General features: G+C 38.9%; 1 protein-coding gene across 2 annotated transcripts in view; it reads right to left on the reverse strand.

The window, feature by feature from the left end:
• The window catches only part of LOC139450641 (rho GTPase-activating protein 7-like), a 252331-nt gene that overhangs the window by 220082 nt on the left and 10107 nt on the right, over window positions 1-22142 (reverse strand). Inside the window, exon 2 of one of the 2 annotated variants that reach the window (XM_071232430.1) lies at window positions 18857-19123. The gene's annotated coding sequence lies outside the window, so the exon portion shown is untranslated. Of the gene's footprint in view, window positions 1-7318; window positions 7401-18856; window positions 19124-22142 lie in introns of those variants that run through there. The other variant, XM_071232433.1, reaches the window with a different exon arrangement.

Raw genomic sequence — 22142 nt, forward strand, 5'->3', positions numbered from 1 at the left:
TATCTCAAATGAAATTAATTATACAATTCTAATCTGTTTTAAAGAACTCAATTTATGATTGACCACATAATTATCTGTCACAGCACTGAACGTATTTGCAGTAACAACATACTTTTGTCTGCATCTGCTCCAGTCACTGTAAAATAGGGAGTTATAGCATGGTGTGAGATATCTAAGTGTTATCTTCCATGTCGATACAGACTGTTGCATTACAGTTTATAATGTCAATCACAGCAGCATGCTATTGTCTGGTTAAAGACATGCTTTCATCGTCATTTGACAAAATATTGAATAACAGCCTGAATTAATGTTTTCTTTTCCTGCATTTATAATTCAAGGTCGAATCATGTGCAGTTGCCCCTCTGTGTAATGGCTTCACATGAGATAATTCAAAATCAATCAATCATTTGCAAAAGCAGTTTGTTTATTGTTTAAAATCTGTTAATTCAAGAAAGAAAAACTTGAGTGATTGAGTGAGTGAGTGAGACGTGAGAGAGACGTGAGAGAGAGTGAGTGAGTGAGTGAGTGAGTGAGTGAGTGAGTGAGAGTGAGTGAGTGATATTTCAGTTATATCACAGGGTCACCTTGAAGTGGAACAAAAGGCTGAAGTGGTTCATGTTGTTTACCACTTTGGAGAAACCCACCAGCATGTGCATAGGTTAGTGACATGCTTCACATGCTTAAAGCTGAACAGTGAATTGTTGTGTCTTTGACTACTGGGCCACCTGTGCCCCCTCAAGAAAAGAGGCGGGTACATATTCCTGCAGCCTGTGACAATGATGCTATCCCTAATCCTACTATAACCCTATGTGATTCTGTCAGCCTAGGGCCAGTTACAACTCATTAGGGAGCATGCCCGTGAAGATCCGGGGTAGAATAGGTCTTCAGCAACCCATGCTTGCCGTAAAAGGCGACTATGCTTGTCGTAAAAGGTGACTAATGGTATCGGGTGGTCAGCACCAATTGGGTGGATCGATGCTCATGATATTAATCACAGGATTGTCTGGTCCAGCCTCGATTATTTACAGACCGCCGTCATATAGCTGGAATATTGTTGAGTACGGCGTTAAACAACAAACCAACCAACCATTCATTGGAGGCATGTTTTATCACTTACCACAAGTCCTTCTAACAATAATTATTCTTTCCATCACAAAAAGATATTTTAAGAAAATGTTCTTGAAGTATCTTTAAGCAAAGGTGCGGCTCAAGTGTGTTTGTAGCAATAAGGCTCAAGACATATTTAGAGGGCTAGTCCTCTAGGGTGGTCACTTGCACTTATGACTAGTACAGTAAATATCCAGTTGCCTAACACTGTGAATCTTTTAATTTTAATCTCATATCCAAAATAAATTTCAAAGCTTATCCATATTAATTGTATGTCAGTTACACCTGTGATATGATTGTCATTTTTCACTATTTCATGACAATCGTTGATGGAGGGAGTATTTGCATGATCCTAATTGATCTTGTCATCAAATTTCAGTCGAGCCTCACAACAATGGGGTATCAAGTTCCACCGACATGTCATCCATATTTCATGTTATGCATTGTTAATTGTTAATGATCAAGTCCAGAGAAGAATATGTGATGAACATTGACCCACTTCCTTTCAGCAAAACAGTTAAAATATAACATATATACCACTCAAAAGAAGTTAAAGAACTCTCAATTCTTCCTGATTATTACAGTTATATTAACATTTAAAAAGATCCCACTACAAAAGCTGCTTCTACTTTCAAATCATTTTTTTTATATGGCATAAAGCATTATCTCTTATCATTGGGTCAACAACTCTGGAATAAACTAGAATATATGTCTGAATGACAAAATAAATTGAAATTTGAAAATACTATCACTGGAGCATAAATTTAAGTCATCAATCTAATCTACTTAAACTCATAATGCCCGAACATGGTCGTGGGTTCAAATCCTAGCTTGCTTACATTATGTTTTAAGGTTGCCAGCACCACACCCATGTTCGTGGGTTTCAGCAAAGAGGTAAATGTCCAAGACCGGCATCACTGTGCGCTTTCCTCCCACATTAAGCTGACATGCTGGGATGTAACTGAAATAACTTTCAAAGTGGCGTTAAACCCAACTCACTCACTCATTCTTTTAATTTGTCTTTCAAATGTGTTAATTTAATTTACAAAAGAATGAATATCATGTGTATGCCATATGTTGGGATGCTATTATATGGCATTAATGCATGGGGTAAGTGAGTGAGTGAGTTGGGTTTAACGCTACTTTTAACAATATTCCAGTTATATTGCGGCATGTCAGCTTAATGTGGTAGGAAAGCCCGAAATGATGCAGGTCTCAGATGTTTACCACTTCGGTGAAACCCACGAGCACGTGTATTGTGCTGACAAACCTAGAAACATAATCGGGGTGAACCGGGTTTCGAACCCACAATCATAGGTTTCTGGCGTGCCCAAGGGATGCAACTCTACACAGCGAATCGCGGCGCCATAGACGACAGGGCCACCCGTGCCCCCTAATGCATGGGGATTCAGGTTTAGGACAGATGCCCAGCAACCCATGCCGGTCATAAGTGGTGACCAAATGGATCGGGTGGTCAGGTTAGGGACTTGCTTGATGGTCTGGTCCAGACTTTAATAACCTGAATATTGCTGAAAGTGGCATAAAACAACAAAGAAACAACATATGGCATTATGAAAGTATTCCCACCATGGACAGGCTGATGTCAGTCTCATCAGAGATTCTTTCCAAGTTCAAAGCCGAGCGGGCAGATAACAAAGTGTCGGCTGTGTTGAAGATACCTGGACAGATGAGACAGGTGTGCCTACTAACGAGCTCACCCCCTAACCTACTGCTGCTAATGTACCTGTATATCAACAAGTGGCTGTCACCTGGCCATGGGTCAGAGTGAGAGAGTCAGTTTTGTTTAGCACTACTTTGAACACTTTGTCATTTATATCACAGTGTGTCAGTTAAACATGGCAGGTAAGCCAGGTGTGATTCTGTACGAAAATGTGTACGACTTTGCTAAATTGTAACATCGTGGGTATGGGGATGACAGACCAAGTGTACATATTGGCTTGAATCTGGCTTTCAAACTCACTATCACTGGATCCTTACATAACAAAGGGACATAACTCTACACATCAGAATCAGAACAACATCTTCATATTAACAAAGATCTGCATTTCTGAGACATCCCTGTAACATAAGATATGTCTGGGTGCAAAATTGCTTGAAGCCTGAGTTACATCTTCAACATAAGGACAACATAATTGTCTGCAGTTATACAGCCATATCACAAAGACCTGTAGGTAATTACTCTGACCTGGAGGTTATCACACTGACCTGGAAGTAATCCAACTGTATATATATACAGTTATAATTGGCTAGCACTTCTGAGTCTCATCAGGCCATAACTGAATAATGCACATGAAGTAGTAACATATAGTTACGTGACGTCGTAACATTTAGGAGAACTATGACGTCACAATACCAAGGTGGGTATCAATGGACAAATAACTTACGGCTTTACATTTAACTCAGCCTAAGTTAAATGTAAAGGTGTAAGTTATTTGTCCATTGTCACCTTGGTATGGTGACGTCATAGTTATGGCCTGATTTTTTAAAGTAAAATCCAAATGGAGTGCAGAACAATGCTTAAATCTGAGTGAATCTAGACTTGACAAATCATTGTAGACTTGAGTTGGATTCAGTTTTAATTCTTTCATTGGGTCTGGGAGACAAAAAGCCAAATATATCAAAGATAGAGATTTAGCATCAGCATTGTTACTGTGTCAGAGTATAAACAAGATGGCATCATATAATTAGAATCGTAAACAGACTGACAATGACGAAGCACAATGCTATACTCCATCCTCGAGGGAGTATATATTCAATATATCACACACTGGGCAATGACAAGTGGACCATGTGACGTGGACATTGTCCAATAGTCATGAGGCTATCTGATATCACACCCATCACCTATAGGCTGTATCTTTAAGTGGAGATGGGGGCTCTTTACCACTGACAGGCTAACAGGCTTGTCTGGGCAGACACAGGTGAGGAGGCTTCAGGACCTCCTCCTGCCACACACAGTGTTACATGCTGACACACAGTACACATACAAGTAGAAGGATCAAGTGCAATAACTCTAATATGTGCACATTCTCAGCCATGCTGATTGGCCAACTGAAGCAATATACATTGCTTCACTATGGAGAACAATACACCACGGCATCATACACTGTCCAAGATGTCACAAACTGTTAAAAGTTACAGCATTAGAACAATAGGATGATTCAGTGAAGCTTCTTGGTGTTGCTGAAATTCCATATTTCTTCTGTCTCTTCCTTAGAATAATACAGAGAATAACCTTTTCCAAACATGGAGTTACGGATTGTCTGTACCTGAATGAGTGGCGGGATATGATCCATAATTCCCCATAAATTGTTCGTTATTCTCTAAATATTGTGCATATATTAAGCTGAAGTTTCAAAACACGTCATTGTAAATTACTTGCATTTCCGAATGCAATCTCCAATTGTCTGCAGTGCTTCTATAATGACTATGAAAGAAACGAAATATATTCTTTGTCATCTGTTTTTGGTAATCTTTGAGTGCTTGCTAACTGGGGTGGATTAGGTATAATGGTGTGTTTTGGTTGTGTTGTTGGGTTGTAATGTATTGGGTGGGACTTGGTTGTGATTTGGATGAGATGGAATAAGTAAATGGTAAATGGGGTGGATAGGATCTGTGGTCGGAGTAAGTGGGGTGGATGGGCCCTGTGTATGGAGTGGGGTGGAGGGGCCCTGTGGATGGAGTGGGGTGGATGGGCCCTGTGTATGGAGTAAGTGGAGTGGATGGGCCCTGTGGATGGAGTGGGGTGGATGGACCCTGTGGATGGAGTAAGTGGAGTGGATGGGCCCTGTGGTTGGAGTAAGTGGAGTGGATGGACCCTGTGGATGGAGTAAGTGGAGTGGATGGACCCTGTGGATGGAGTAAGTGGAGTGGATGGACCCTGTGGATGGAGTAAGTGGAGTGGATGGGCCCTGTGGATGGAGTGGGGTGGATGGACCCTGTGGATGGAGTAAGTGGAGTGGATGGGCCCTGTGGTTGGAGTAAGTGGAGTGGATGGACCCTGTGGATGGAATAAGTGGAGTGGATGGACCCTGTGGATGGAGTAAGTGGAGTGGATGGACCCTGTGGATGGAGTAAGTGGAGTGGATGGAGTAAGTGGAGTGGATGGGCCCTGTGGATGGAGTAAGTGGAGTGGATGGGCCCTGTGGTTGGAGTAAGTGGAGTGGATGGACCCTGTGGATGGAGTAAGTGGAGTGGATGGACCCTGTGGATGGAGTAAGTGGAGTGGATGGGTCCTGTGGTTGGAGTAAGTGGAGTAAAAAAAAGGAAAATTAATAAACCAATTTTTTTCTTTTGACAGCACCCCTCCATATGACACAGATTATATGTACTAAGTTTGAGATGAATCCACTGAATAGTTTAAGAGAAATTGCGCGGACAAAATTTTCGGACGGACGTAAGGGTTTGAAAAATTCATAAAAAAAGGACGTTCACTCGTCACGCCGAAGACCCGGGATCGAATCCCGACATGGGTACAATGTGTAAAGCCCATTTCTGGTGGCTCCCGCCGTGATATTGCTGGAATATTGCTAAAAGCGGCGTAAAACCAAAATCACTCACTCACTCATAAAAAAATGGAAAATTAATAAAAACAATTTTTTCTCTTTTGACAGCACCCCTTCATATGACACAGATTATATGTACTAAGTTTGAGATGAATCCACTGAATAGTTTAAGAAAAATTGTGCGGACAAAGTTTTTGGACGGACGTAAGGGTTTGAAAAATTCATAAAAAAACGGAAAATTAATAAAAACAATTTTTTTCGTTTGACTGCACCCCTCCATATGACACAGATTTTATGTACTAAGTTTGAGATGAATCCACTGAATAGTTTAAGAGAAATCGCGAGGACAAAGTTTTCGGAAGGACGGACGGACGGAATCTTGGTATAACTATATACCCCCGACATTTTGTCGGGGGTATAAAAATAACATTACACCAAAATGTGAAACTTGAAAACTATTATGTTAAAGGTGATTCACTTTCAACTAGTGAAGAAAGGTTAAAAGAAATTCAAATATTTTCTTAAATCGCCACAAAAATTGAAGAATGTTGATAAGAAACACATACTACAGTTAAACTGTACCACACATCTCCAACAAGCAAAATGGATACCATCAACTCAACACCACTTTTTCTGATCATGATAATCATCAGTTACTGGTCTGTCACTCTAATCTGGCACACATTACCTCCCCCACCGATTACCACAATTGGTCAACTGCATGGTGTGGTGTCTACCACCCAATAGGAGGCAAGATACATTGCGTAAACAATGACAAGAATCATACACTGTTTGTTCTTGCATGAAACAGACAATATGGTGTAGAAAAACCAGGTCTGCTGGTGTCACCTTTCGGCAGTTAATGTCACACCACCATTAGATTGGCGATTTCATCTTTTTTCCTTGCTTACACTGCCCTCATTGCTAGAGACTCAAACTGAACATTTGTATTAATTGAATAATCTTGCCTGTGAGTACCTGTCTGATAAATATTGGTGAAATTTGTTACCAGGTATGGCTTATTGTAATCAGTTGATTTTATTAACTTAAATGAATCAAGCAGTTTTATTATTATGAATATTATGAGCTGTTTTGATTTGATAAAACTTGGATACTATATTATCACTTTAGTACTCATATCTGATGAAAGGTAATTTATTCATATATCAATCATATAAAGTATTTACTGAATTATTTAGCCACAAAACATATATATAGAATCATGGAAACTTTATGATACATTATTAGTGTAAGAAATTAATATATAATTAAAAGAATCTGATAATAGAATTTGGAAATAAAAATATTTGAAAGTAAAACTTTAATCCTCGTTTATCAATTTTTAAACATTTATAATTTGAACATTTTGTTTCCTCGTTTTTCAGTGATTATATTTGGACAAGTTTAAACAATTCAGATATCAAACCAAGTGGTAATACCACTGATTGCATATTTCCAATCAAACTTCGAAACGTATTCACAAGGAAACTGTACACACAAACAACAGAAAAAGAAAAGACATGATTTAAGAACACAGCAACTGCATAAAGCACCCATCCCCTACATGCACACTTGCATAGCTTGATAGCATGTGACAACTTGTAAAATATTAATAATTAAATGCACACAAAGAAATATATTCACTACAAATATTAAACCTCAACTCATCCTCACATGAAACTCACCCAACCAAGAAGTTAACATCCGTGAGAGTATTCCAGGTTTCTGCCTAATCCTTCTGAGTGAACATGTGCACACAAATTGTACGACAAACTGGATTAAATCGACCAATCAGAGAGACAATTGCTGCCCCTTAATGCAGGGACTGGTAGAGGCTGACCTACCCTCCACACCTTGAATAATGATAGCGGCTACGAGAGGAGCAGTGAGAGGGCTGTAGTACAGCGTGGTCGTCTCGCTGCTTAGACAAGCCTACTTCAGCATAGCTAACGCTCAGCCAGGTATAAAGTGTCGAGACTATCGTACTGTTACACCTAAATGAGGCGGAAGATTCAAAGTGTGTGTCGACAATGGCAGGGGGCACTGTGATGCTCTCTTTGTGATCCTGAGATTTAACCTCGACTACTGTTGATATATACTCAATCTGGACTGTCGGTCTATCACGTTTAAGGGACATAAATGGGCCCAATTGTCATGCTTGGGAGGACAGTTTTTTCAATTACAGCAATAAAATTTTCCATTATGACAAGGAGTTAAATTCAAAGTAGATACTTTCTATGATATGATATATGATTTTGTTTATTAAAAATAAAGTATTAATATGTATTCATGCATTAATAATTGACTGTTTTTCTGAGATTTTATAGTTTCTTCAACACATTTGGCAGATTAAACCCCAGAAAAAACCTAGACTGTTACAAGGGAATTATTTCCCCTCAGTGACGTTTTGGTTATTGCAAATCTGACCACAAAATATATGTGACTTTGTAGAAAACAGTATAAGATGAAGAAAACTCCTTTCATTTCTAGGTGCAGTCATCGAGGGATAGTCATGACACGTGGTATGAACTAGCTAGCAGTCATCACGCATAGCATTCAATTGTACGCTTGCATTAGAACAGAGGAAAATGGATTACAATTTACTGTGGCTATTATGAAATAAATTCATCCCTTTAAACCAAAAATTTAAAGAATGTTGGTCTGACAATGAATGAGAGAATATCCTACTAAGATGTATAAATGATGGCAGCCCTTCCTACAGATTGCTTGTTTAGTGGCCAAACACTTCTGGAGATGGATGAGGCCAGAGCTTGATGGACGGAAGGTCAAGGGTTAAGGATAAATGTGTGAATTCAGCTTCAGTGCATAAGTGAGGGTACTTGTATATAGCCGTAGTGCCATGGGATATATAACATAGGACATAGAATATTAGCTATATATCAGGGATATATAACATAGGAGGACTAGAGCATAAGCTTTAAAACAGGGGATATAAAGTTTAAATTCTATGTCCTTTGTCCTATAACAGGGGATATTGGACATAGGGCATAGAATATACACTTTATAACAGGGGATATAGGACCTAGGACATAGAATATACACTTTATAACAGGGGATATAGGACATAGGGCATAGAATATACACTTTATAACAGGGGATATAGGACATAGGGCATAGAATATACACTTTATAACAGGGGATATAGGACCTAGGACATAGAATATAAGCTTTGTAACAGGGGATATATAACATAGGACAAAGACCTTATGCTATAGACACTGGGGTATATAACATATAGGACATAGAAGACAAGCTATAGAACATGGTATATAGAACATAGGACATAGAAGACAAGCTATAAAACATAGGATATAGAAGACAGGCTATAGAACATGGTGTGTAGAACATAGGACATAGAAGACGAGCTGTAGAACATGGTATATACAACATAGGATATAGAAGATAAGCTATAGAACATGGTATATAGAACATAGGATACAGAAGACAAGCTATAGAACATGGTATATAGAACATAGGACATAGAAGATAAGCCATAGAACATGGTATATACAACATAGGATATAGAAGACAAGCTATAGAACATGGTATATAGAACATAGGACATAAAAGATAAGCTATAGAACATGGTATATACAACATAGGACATAGAAGACAAGCTATAGAACATGGTATATAGAACATAGGACATAGAAGACAAGCTATAGAACATGGTATATAGATCATAGGACATAGAAGATAAGCTATAGAACATGGTATATAAAACATAGGACATAGAAGATAAGCTATAGAACATGGTATATAGAACATAGGACATAGAAGACAAGCTATAGAACATGGTATATAGAACATAGGACATAAAAGAAACATGGGACATTGTCACCAGAAACCATTTGAAGGGCCTCATCATGACCAATTAAATTATACATCTTCAGAAGACAAATGACATCTAAAGCTATGGGGATAACAAGGGTCTTTCTGGTGACTGCCAACCATTGTTGCAAAGTGTTTGTGAACAGAAGCTGGACTAGTGTTGTGGCAAGTGCTTGTGGACAGAGGCATCTAACAATACCCCACCCTAGAGGGACAGCCGGCCAGGGTGGCTGGGGTCACGGGGGAATCTGCGGGGTGGGAGGGGAGGGCAAGGTTTGAGATGCATCACAATAGGGAGCACTTGCCCCAAAGCTTTGTGACCAATGAAATCTTATTTGTCAAAGCATGTCACTTACAGAGCATTCTGCTCAGTATATGGGGACAATCTCAAAAATAATAATATTTTTTTCCCCATCAAACGAACATAATGAATTTAAATTTCCATATTTAGAAAAGAGTAAATCTCTTTTCCAAATATGGAATTGTTTAATTATTTATAATTATTTTTAAGTAAGAGATAATTCAATATAAGTATTTTCCTGAAATAAATTATAAACACCCCCATATTTTTAAGTTTTGAGATGGTGTCTGAACATGAACAGAGTGACATGCTTGTCAAACAGACCGAAGTAGCATGGAGGTCGGTATAACAGGAAGCATCGTTACAAATATTCACAATTTTTTGAAAGGAACAATACACCCCTGACCTTTGTAATGATTTGGAGTTCCGAATCACACAATTAAAGGAAATTAATGAATAGAGGAAGGACTATTTTTTAAAAAAGAGAAATAATGGTGACTTAAACAGCACTGCTTTCTTGTTGTCAATTAGTTTTCAAATCAACTCAAATAAGACAATTTGGAAGCAGTTCAAATTGTGACTTTTATGTCATTGTTTTCTGACTGTCTTGTGGCCCAAAGTGAAATCATAGAATTTAGTTACAAAGTTCAGCTGAACTGTACATTATCAACCTATTCACACATTCAATTTCAATCCAATTATATTCAGAATTGACGTCTCAAGTTAATCTCACATTGGAAACGTAAGCCCTTTCAGTGTTCATACCAGCATAGTTTCACCTTAATGAAAACACACCTGAGTCTTCCATATCTCGCCCTTCCATTTAGAACATCACTATACATGTTTATAGTATCACTGTCATGTTTTGACTCACCATCAACAAGTTATCTTCCATCACAGAAATTACAGCTCCCACAACTGAGGTGGTACAGATAGGTGTGTGTTTGCAGGCCCGCCCAGCTTAGATTACACACAGATTATTAATTAGAGACATCGCAAATTAATGAAACTAAAAAGACAACTTTCAATCTGATCATAAAAAAGATATTGCTGTTTTTCACAACTAAACCTTATAATGCCCATGCATTTATTTTGAGCATCCAAAAGTATTCTAGATTTCTTTAAGTCAATCCCACCAGCAAACATCCAAATTGAGGCAGGTTTTGAGAATCCTACCAGTGCTGATCGTACATAAGAAGGTGAGATGAAATGGGATTTAACATCGCGTCCAAGATTATTGCACTTCTATAGCGACGTGCATGCACGTGTGTGTGTGTGTGTGTGTGTGTGTGTGTGTGTGTGTGTGTGTCTGCTTGTACTAGTCTGGACTGATGCCGATTTATAGTGCTAGCTCACTGAGATACCATGCCCCAGTTTAACATGAGTACCCCACTCAGACACAGTATACTGACTCCGAGCCAACCAGTCCTTGTTTTAGCCCCTTAATGCCGAGCGCCAGACAGGGTAGCAACAAGTACCATTGTTTTCATAAAATAAATATATTCCACAACCATGATACAGGACAAATCCAATTCAAACCTGATTATTTACAGATGGATAAAAAACAAGGAGGCTATTTCTGACTGTCTCATAAAACAACATTCATTCAATTGCAAAAAAACAAATCTAAATCTTGAAAATGGCTGGGTTTTGAAAGGTTTGGGACGTTCTAAACTTCGCGCATATATAATCCAGAATTCCTACTAAACAGCAAACCCATGTACATTTCTTGGAAATCTAATTAACAGGTTGAAAAACCGCCAGCAAAAATCATGACAGAAACCCAGAGAGTGTTTGGCACAAATTAGCCTGATTACCATCTGTGGTAGTGTCGAGGGCTGAGACAGACTGACTTGCTTCAGCAGCTGTTTATTACCGTTTTCTTCTCGTGTTCACAAATAACTACCTAAGCTAACTCATCACGCAAGACATAGTAACACAGAGCGCAATGGAGTCTCACAGCTAAGTCAGGGGCATACCCAGTAAGTGGCCAGTTCCTGCTGTGCAGAGTTGCTTCCCTTGACTGTCAGGATCACTGGTTCCAATATGGGATTCACCAAGTATGGTGTCATGATGGCAACCACTTAGACCTGTGTCAATTTGGAACTAATTCCATGTGGAAGTGATCATTGTTGACACTTGTCGTGGTTGACTGTGCCATCATATCTAGACGGCATGGGGCGTTGCTCGTAACATCAATCGCTGGATTGCTGGATATTAGGAACAATTTGGAGACAGGGATGTCCTGTTTCAGCATCACTCACCTATAAGGAGTCACTTGCCACAGCACCTGTGGGGACCCCGAGTGAGAATACAGGTCCCAGAAAGAGGCGACCAAATTGATTGGGTGGTCAGGCTCATAAGACTTGGTTTGTTTGTTGTTTAACGCCCAACTTAGCAATATGACAGCTATATGATGGCGGTTTGTATATAATCGAGTCTTAATCAGATGATGCAGGTGATTGATCTTTGCAGTAGGAATACGATGACATGCACCAACCATGTCAGCGAGCCGGATCACCAGATCCTGTTAGTTGCCTCTTACAACAAGCATAGATGCTTCTTGTGACAAGCATGGGTTTATGAAGACCTATTGGTCGTTTACATGTAATTGTTTACCCAATTATGTGGATCACTATGTGAATCACTTGATTGTCTGGTCCAGATTATTTACAGACCGCTGCCATCTAGCTGGAATATTGCTGAGTACAGCGTTTAACAACAAACACAAACACTTTTGGAATGCCCAAGTAAGTTTGGCGCAAATTATGTAAAGTATTATATGCACTTGACTCATAACTGTGTAACAGTCTGTTTAACAGTAGGACATTGGTGGAGACAGTGATTTTGAGAGATGAAGAGTCTGTAGGTTGACGAGCACCTGTTTAAGCGACACTCCCTAACATCTGATCTTTCTTATCTGAACAACAAGCAAATCAAACACAGGCTAATGAGTACTAGGTGTTTGTGACTTCTATTCATTAATTGCATGTGACTGTCATGGATCTGAAAGAAATTCCTTTACATACATATTTTGCTGGGACCGGTAACTCGGGTACTCGGATACCCACATGACTACCCAGGCCTGTGGTTAGTCACGTGATATATTGTTTAATGGCAAAAATTATCAAGAACTTCCACGGTTACACTATAAGTGAGTAATGTTTGCATTTCTTTCTGACTATGCACACATTTCTTCTGACTTTATATGTTTGAATAGAGATAAAACTTCAGTCAACTTCAATGTATGCATGACCAGATCACTTTATATGAGTATCTAAATACAATTTGCTAGGGCTATGGTCAAACTATTCCCAATCATACTTGTGTACCTATCTCTTGAGACCAACAGCAGGTAGCCGGGTAGGGTCGGGTAATAGTGGGGTGGGTACCAGGGTGGTAGATTTGGTGAGTGAGTGAGTTTGATTTTACGCCGCTTTTAGCAATATTCCAGCAATATCACGGCTGGGGACACCAGAAATGGGCTTCACACATTGCACCCATGTCGGGAATGGAACCAGGTTCTTCGGCGTGACGAACGAACGCTTTAACCACAAGGCTACCCGACCGCCCCATGGTAGATTTGGACTCGTCCCAGCCCTAATACATATTCCATGCAATGAAACAGAAAATGCATTCACCTCAGATAATGTATATTATACGTGTGTCCTTTTCAGAATTATAAACAAAGATTAAAAGATTGATTGATCATTAGGAAGTGCTAAGGCTAATTTGTGGACTTAAAGACACTACTCTTTATGTTTTATTGTAAACATTTTAAAACAACAGGATGAGTATCAAGTAAGTATGACTTGTTTCAGGGAAAAGAATCCAGTTACGAACATACAAAAAATGTTTGCATTTGACTCAAAGTCCACCATAAAAGTGTGAAAACTGAAAACCAAACAATACTCACACAGAGCAAGCAGAGAGAATCTCCTATCAAGAGAGGTACTTGCAGATTTGCATTCAGATAGTTGATGATGAAAACACTGTAACCTGGGTTACATTGAAACAGCCGGGTAATTGAGCACCATTTTCAGCACCGACATGCAGCCTAACTGTTACATGCAATTTGATCTGATTGTGGGGAGGACATTTGAAAACAAAGACCCATATTGATTGGTCCATTGTTATGTCAATCATAATATACCATGCTTGTGATTAGTCAACATGGTCAATAGTGCTCAGCCAATAACATGCTTTCTTGATTATCCAATCAATCTTTTAGGCACGTGGCTTAAGTTGAAACACTGGTTTAACTTTGTTAAAACTCTTGGATGAAAATCAATTGTTCAATATTTTGTTGTTTGATGTGTAATTACATTTCACGTGCACATAAATGGAATAATAATGGTCCATAGACGTAATGGCTCCTGCAGGAATGACTGTGTAAAAACAAGCACCTGCTGCGGTACTGTCACTGTTCCCACCACCCGAGGTGTTGACAATGTGTTGGATGGCTTTATACAACTGTTTTAATACTCACACATCCTTATTACAAATGTTTAACATGTGATATCTAACTGCCACATGAAGCACTAGGAACACTCTCAATGAACAGGTGATCATTCAGAATTGAGCAGCAGAAAAAAAACACCGATTCTTTACAAAAAGACAAAAAGAGTTATATTTATCTTAATGGGGTTGTAATATGGCCCAGCAGTCAAAGTGTTCACTCACCAGGCCTGGGTTCCATTCCCTATTTTCATGTGCCTCCTTCTGATGTGCTTTATCTGAATGTGCATGATAGGAATGCATATTTCTTTTAATGTATTTGATCCTCATCTTGTTTCCTGCCTCTTGGCCAAGACATTTTGCAAAATTGGACATTAAACAGAACTGGCCTAATTACAGAATAAAATCCTTGAAATAATATACAATCATAAACTAAAAACAGCTTTCCCATTAGTAATGAAATGATTTAAACTTTTTTTTAATAGTCCAGAATTCTATTGTACAAAACATCACATCGGGCAGAATATAGACTACAGTAGAACCCGGATATAAACAACTACAAGGGACCAGAGAAATCAGTTCATTATATCTGTTGTTCGTTATACATGTTTTCGCTCGGAAACGTCCGCCATCTTGGATAAGACAAAACACAATACACGTAATTGCAGTGTTACACGTGAAATCTTCATGGCCTAGTTCAGCTTTGTGTAGTAACGAACCACTAAGCAGAATGTTTTCGCTTCTCGCGGCTTGAAACCATTTGAAGAGGGCGTGCTCTACGTCTTGATGATTTGGAGCTCGTAACCTCTTCTGGGCGGGGTCAAAGTCAGTCGAGTCGCAGGATTCAAGAATGGATTCTCTTCTTCATAATGGTACTTAATGTTGATTTTGGAATGTCAAATTCCATTGCAATGTCTTTCAACAGCATTAATAATTCTCAATTTCGTAAAATTTATATGGTTAATGTTTGTTTTACAGACAAGATTACATGTACAGGTAAGATTAACACAATGCAAATTTAACAAGGTTGATCCATCACCGCTGATTATATTGATTCGCCGCCATTGTGTTGATTCGCCGCTAATTGCGTACAGCCAATTGTCAGTGACACTTGACACTGAGAGATTTCTCAGTTCACTAATTAGTGATAGATGGGCTTGTCGGTGATCAGATATCAGTTCGCTGTATCCATTAGTTCGCTGTAGAGAGTTCGTTATATGCATAAATTTTATATGATATTATATAGGAGATAAATCGGGGATTTTTTAACAGTTTGTTGTATCCGTTTGTTAGATCCGTGTTCTACTGTACTTATCTCTAAAATTATAAAAAGAATACAAAAAAAAGTGTTGTTAAATTATCTTGTAATAAAATGTAATAAAAAGGAGCCCATAGACTCTCTTCATTTTCAGAGTCCCTAAAACTGCAGTAATCTAGACTTGCTAACTATTATAGACTTGCATGGGCTGTATTGGACATATTTGTGTAAGGATCTGTATGAAAGACTTGGCAGTAACCCAGATACAGTTGGGTGTAAATATAACAGTAAACATAAACGGTTGATAAACATATAATGTAAATTATGAATAGAGATATAATATATTATCATTATTATACATGATACATAAAGGTTCAAATATATAAAGTGATTGATGATGAACACATTATGAAATACAGTAGTGGTAAGTCACAATATGTATATTTAGATTAACTTATGTCGTTGTCTAAACGATAGGTTCTTAATAAACATGTCAGAGAGAATATTTTGCTTTTTCAAAGCAAGGACTTGCAGAAGTGTCTGAAGAGTGCTTTCTGTACTACAGATTGGACAGGCAGAAGACAGTGTGGTATGATGGGCCATCTCTGTACACACTGTAACACTTGGACATTAATATAAGATGTACTACATAGGTCTGGAGTAAGTGAGTGAGTGAGTATGGTTTTACGCCGCTTTTAGCAATATTCCAGCAATATCACGGCGGGGGACACCAGAAATGGGCTTCACACATTGTACCCTGGTCTGGAGTAAGATAAAATGTCTATGCACATAAATCCAGTGTAGAACAAACAATCTATCACACCCGAAATCTGAGTCCAGTGCCCTACATTCTCAGACCAGGGCTGACCAACTGACCAGCCCTCTGGGTCACTGAAACCATGTCAGGAGAGGCCCTGTATGGGTAGATTTTATCCACATTGAGTTCTTGTCAGTTCAATGCTGCTTTGAAAAGTATTTCAGTTATGTCATGGTGTGTAAGCTGGTTGTAGGAGGAGAGGCCAAAGTGATGCAGGGTTTAAATGTTTACCACTTTGGTGGACCCCCAAAACAAGGTGTGGTACAAAAAAACCTAGAAATGTATTAAGGTGAATCGGGGATTTTTGACCATATGGTGTCATCCTTGTCTGAATTGTGTTTGACAACAACAGCCTGTAAACGATGTTTTATGTCACGGCCAGCAAAATCCCAGCATTGGCACAGAAATATCACAGAAGTCGGTCAATAACCTGGGCCAGACAAACCAGTGATTGACTGCAAGAGCAACAATCTACTCTGACATGGTACATTTACAAAAAAACAGCTGAGGCCAACTTGCAGAAAGTGATCTTAGCGCTATGATCGTCATAAGTCTATGTTAAAGTATGGGAATTACAATTGTTGAAGCGCTAAGATCGTCTTGTCTATTAAGTGAACTCAGGTCACATCCTGATTCACTGGTCCTCGTTTCTGTGAACTCTTAAGACTAGAGCACTGGGAGGTATCCCGGCCCGGAATCCTGTATTTCCTGAGAGGTGATGCTGAACATATACTACTCAAAAGAAGTTAAAGAACATCTGATGACAGGGCATTACATATTAACTATAGTAATTTGAAAGATTCAGGTGTTCTTTAACTTCTTTTGAGTAGTATATGATGTCCTTGTGCTGATCGTACATGAAAATACAGCCTACCAAGTAACTCCTTACAGGAGTCTATGTTCCACTGTCTGAAACTCATTTCAAGTCCAGGGCCCACTTGCACAAAGCAATCTTAGCGCTAAGACTATCGTAAGCCTATGTTAAAGTATGGGAGTTACGATCATCTTAGAGCTAAGATCGATTTGTGCAAGTTGGTCCAGGGCTCGTTCCACAAAGTGGTTTTAGCGCTAAGATTGTTGTATGTCTATAATAATGTATAGGAGTTACGATCATATGAGCGCTAAGATCGCTCTGGTCTAATGTAAAGACTACCATGTATGTAACTGAGACACTGTTACTGTGTACTTGAGGTATTCATCATCTAGTAGACTGAATGCATTGATTCAATTACTTCCATCCAACTTGCCAGGACTGCCAATTTGAAGGAGACAAGCACCCCTTTAAAGTTTTAACGATACCGAAGAAATGTTGGAACCCATTTTGGGCCTCTCCGGTCTCTTTCATTGTCTTCAGGTGATGTAAACGTAAAGTAAGTCAGAATGCCACAACTTGATTTATTTCAAAGTGACTTCAATCCCGTTGGCGGAATGATTCAAGGTTTTAGATGTTGTTAGGGGAGTAGGTCATTATTATATGATAACAGCTCCCCCATTAAAGGGGTGTTGGGTTGTGGTGAGTCTACACTATCAGTTAATAATGTATCGTGTACTATGGAGATGGGTATCCTCTTCGCTGATCATATCTCAGGGTGACTTCATCCTATTACACATCCTTATAATCATAACGACAGGCGCGATAACTCAAATACTTGAAACATCTTCCATAAGTGACCTTGATCTTAAATTTGACAAGTAATTTGTAATTTGATATGATTAATGTGTCTTTTATCGACTGCACTTAATAGAACAACATATTCAGCTGTTTTGTTAAATTTATCAACATATTAAAAAGGAAAATATGTGATGATGGAATACAATATCATAATCTCATGATTACATATCACATAATGCAACTTACAGCATGAGTCATAAGTCGTAACATCAGGAATTATTTGTTGCGAATAACATTGTTCTCTGATGAAAGTGCAAATTCAAAATCAGAGATTTAAAAGCATGATATGTTAAGGTCTTCAGTTCATAGTGAACTTCATGCAGTTTCATCTTGATCGTTATCTAAACTGATATATATACTGATTAATGCACCAGTTATGTACTAATTTCTGTAGAAAACACTGCTGCCTGCCGCCCCGTTGAGTGTGCCCAACCATTTTCACTTCTAAGTTGACACGGGAGGCCCAGTCGTCGTCGGCACAATTTGCTGTGCAGAAATGCGACCCTACAGCACACCAGAAATCTATGATCATGGGTTCAAATCCCGGTTCGGGCTGATTGTGTTTCTAGGTTTGTCAGCACCATTCCTGTGCAAATGGTTTCACCAGAGTGGTAAACATCAGACCTACATCACTTGAGGCTTTCCTCCCACAATAAGCTGACATGCAATAAGATATCTAAAATACTGTTCAAAGTGAACAAGAAACTGAACTCACTCACTTTAACCAACTTCTACAGCAGGTTCGGTGAACTGTGCCATATCTTGAGTACACTGGATACATTCCCGTAACAATACAACAATATGATTCCAAATATTTACCTAAGCGATGCCAATTTATACCACATGTTAGACATGGACAACTTACCTGCAAACTAGATGATCAAAGCCATACTTCCAGTTCTCCATTACATTCAGGTATCCAACTCTTCGACCTGGCAAACACTATATGAACCATAGAATGTGCAACTGCAGACAAAAGTGCACCTGCGCCCCGAGGGACCTCCAATGGAGGGCCCTTTGTTGTTTTACTTGGTGTTTTTCTTTCTGATTACAACCAGATGGTTCCCATCAATTCCTCAGTTCCTGGGAGTGGTTAATTCCTCAATACACAATGGCAGCTGGTCTGGTCTTTCTGTAATACAAAGTTACACTGACATTAAACAATGTTGCCATACATGGATGTGAGTGGTGATATTGTGCAGTATTACACATGGGTTAGGAAGCAACAAATCTATTCCTCTGCTTAATTCTGTATACAACCATTTTTCATGATCTACTTTATTTCTTATTTTTTTTTAAATATTGTATAATGAAGTGGGGTATATCACACTAATAGCACAAAAATCAGGCGTAAAATGTAAAATGTAATTCCAGTCACACAACTGACCCTAAATTTACTGACATGTTATCAAATACTTTTAAATACAACTTTCAATCAACATTTCACATGGAATTTCTGTATAAGAGTTGTGAAACAATGCAGGTGTTGAGAATTCTTTCTGAAGGCCTCTGGTCCCCCCCCCCCCGATCTCTTAAAATAAATACAGGTCTGAAATGGAATTTGTCTGGTCCCACTAATTTCTTTCATTAAATATTAACTTTGTTAAAGTCATAAAAAATAACAACTGTTCATTGTTCAACACCTGTTTAATGTTTGGCATGTTTTTGTGTCTTAAACTGAGACAGTATTATGTATTTTTCTTGGGGTTGAACAATGAGTTTGTATGACTACCCACATTACTTCATTTGAAACCAAATTTAAACATGTAGGCCTAGTAGACCTTGACTTCCGAGTATAGAGGGTGGGAAATGTTTGACCATGATGACGTGTACCGATACTTGAATACTGACCGGAGACTTCGTCAAAATATCGGATTATCAAAATTTCTGATTGACCAATTTCAGTAACAGTACCAAATAAAAACAGCTCCATATTTCAAACACTTCATTTCAGCGTAATTATGATGGTCAAACCAAATGCAGACATTTCTTTGCAACACTAGTGAATGAAATGGGCTGGTCGATCAGACTTTTTATGAATAAATTATTTAGTCCCATTAATAAATGCACTGGTTCAGTGACCATGGACCTGTGGATTTTTTAATAATATGTCCCTCATCCCAATGTTAAAATCCTATACCTGGAACACATAATCAAATTTGTGTTTTTCATCTCAACTTTCAGTCAGAGTTGAACACCTGCCAGGACATGTTATGAATATAGTTTTCAGTCTTCATCATCAATCCACAAAAAAGAATGATTAAAAATTGTCCTGGGTCACCTCATGCATGACCAAACAATTCCAACAGGAAATCAATGTTGAAAACATCTGATGATGGAACAGGCAGAGATATGATCTGTGTATACATCATAGTGAGAGCCAGAGGGGGTTCCGAGGTTCCGCCTTTTTGAAATCACACAGACACAGACACAGACACAGACACAGACACAGACACACACACACACACACACACACACACACACACACCTGTCTTTGAATTTTCTACCCAAAATAATACATATATTACAACATATTCATTTTTGCCTGGTCATAAAAAAATTAGTCCTAAGGGGGAATATAGTTTCTTTTGAAAAGTTCTCAGTCTTTCATATTTTATTATTGGGGTCAGAGATGGCTCAGTCATGTATGAAGCTGCAATTTTCCCTGCAGAGTTGCATCCATTTATTTATTTCCTTCTTGTTTGTCAGCACCATACACATGTAAAGTGCATGTAGGTTTCAGCCAAGTGGTAAACATCTAAAACCCTGCATCACTTCGGGTTTTCCTCATGTAGCAGGGCGTGGAGTCATCCCACAGATGACATCCTTACCTTGTCAGCTTGCTGACGGGGTTAACCTCTTTGGTCATGTGGACAAGGCGTCCGACCTCGGATCAGAAGGTCCGTGGTTCGAACCCATCACGGGACTCAGAAATGTTATGGCCGCTACACTCACATATTAAACTCAATGACCGACTCACTGAGCTGATATACACTTTGTCGTGGCCTCATCGCACCTGCCTTCATACAGGCTGACAGCATTATAGGAGAGTGGGTTGATACCTCTTGATACAGATCTGTGTGGGCCATGGCAGAACTCTCTGTGAGGACGACCAGCACCAAGGAGTGACAAATTCTAATTTCCTGTTTCAGAACTTTGAAGTGTCAAGCTGCCCACAGCAAGTGGATCTGTCTGTTTGGAAGCTAGATTAGAGAGTTGATCACACATGAAACTTCAGGAAAGAGCTTCTGAAGTAATGTAATCATATTTCAAAGAACTGAAACAGGACAGAAACTGTGGCTCATCTATGCTTGGACTATTCGTGTTGAAAGGGGGACTATACTCTGAGGTCTGGTACCTATTTACGACATGAAATCGTCTGTGTAATTTCGGTAAACTGCTAAAATTTACAAAATAAAATTTGAAGCAGCACAAACTAAAAGTTGTCCAAATTTACTACACGGGTACATGACCCGGGTACCCGACCCCGTATTAACTGACCCGACCCGACCCGGGTTCCCACTGTAGGTCTCAAAAGTCGGTGATAAAAAGTCTGCTTGGGAATCATTTTACCGGAGCCTGACAATAAGTATTTAAATACATGTATAGAATGATCTGGTCAGGCATACACTGAAGCTATATCTTTACTAACACATATAAAAGCAAGAAGGAATGGGTGCAGACTCAGAAAGAAATGCAAACATTAGTGACTTGAAGTGTAATTACATTTAGTACTAGCGACTAAATGTTTTTATTGCAGGTATATCATCTTATGTTTACAATTTTACTTACTTCCTGCTACGTCATCGCACGCGCGTGTCCTCGGAAGTTACGTAACCATCTCGTGGTGACGTAATCACTGTTTTTTTCATTACGTAACCGTCTCTACTCTTCACTTTCGCACAGCTGTCAATACGTGGTACATCGCATTGTCGCTCTCCGCTTTCCCACCCGCCCGCCCTGTTTGCCTCCATCTATCTCATTTCCATTGTACATCAATTTTATTGTCTATGACAGGTACCAGGCACAACAAATTGTACATATCTAATTATATATCTCTCTAATATTGTACATATCTTGACAATGTGAATAAAACAAGTCGTGGAGTGGCGTGGTTCTTCTGGGCTACCTCCTATATCATCATAATTTAT

The sequence above is a fragment of the Haliotis cracherodii genome, unplaced genomic scaffold (assembly GCF_022045235.1).
Source record: "Haliotis cracherodii isolate W230 unplaced genomic scaffold, xgHalCrac1.p SCAF_8, whole genome shotgun sequence".
Lineage (NCBI taxonomy): Eukaryota > Metazoa > Mollusca > Gastropoda > Lepetellida > Haliotidae > Haliotis > Haliotis cracherodii.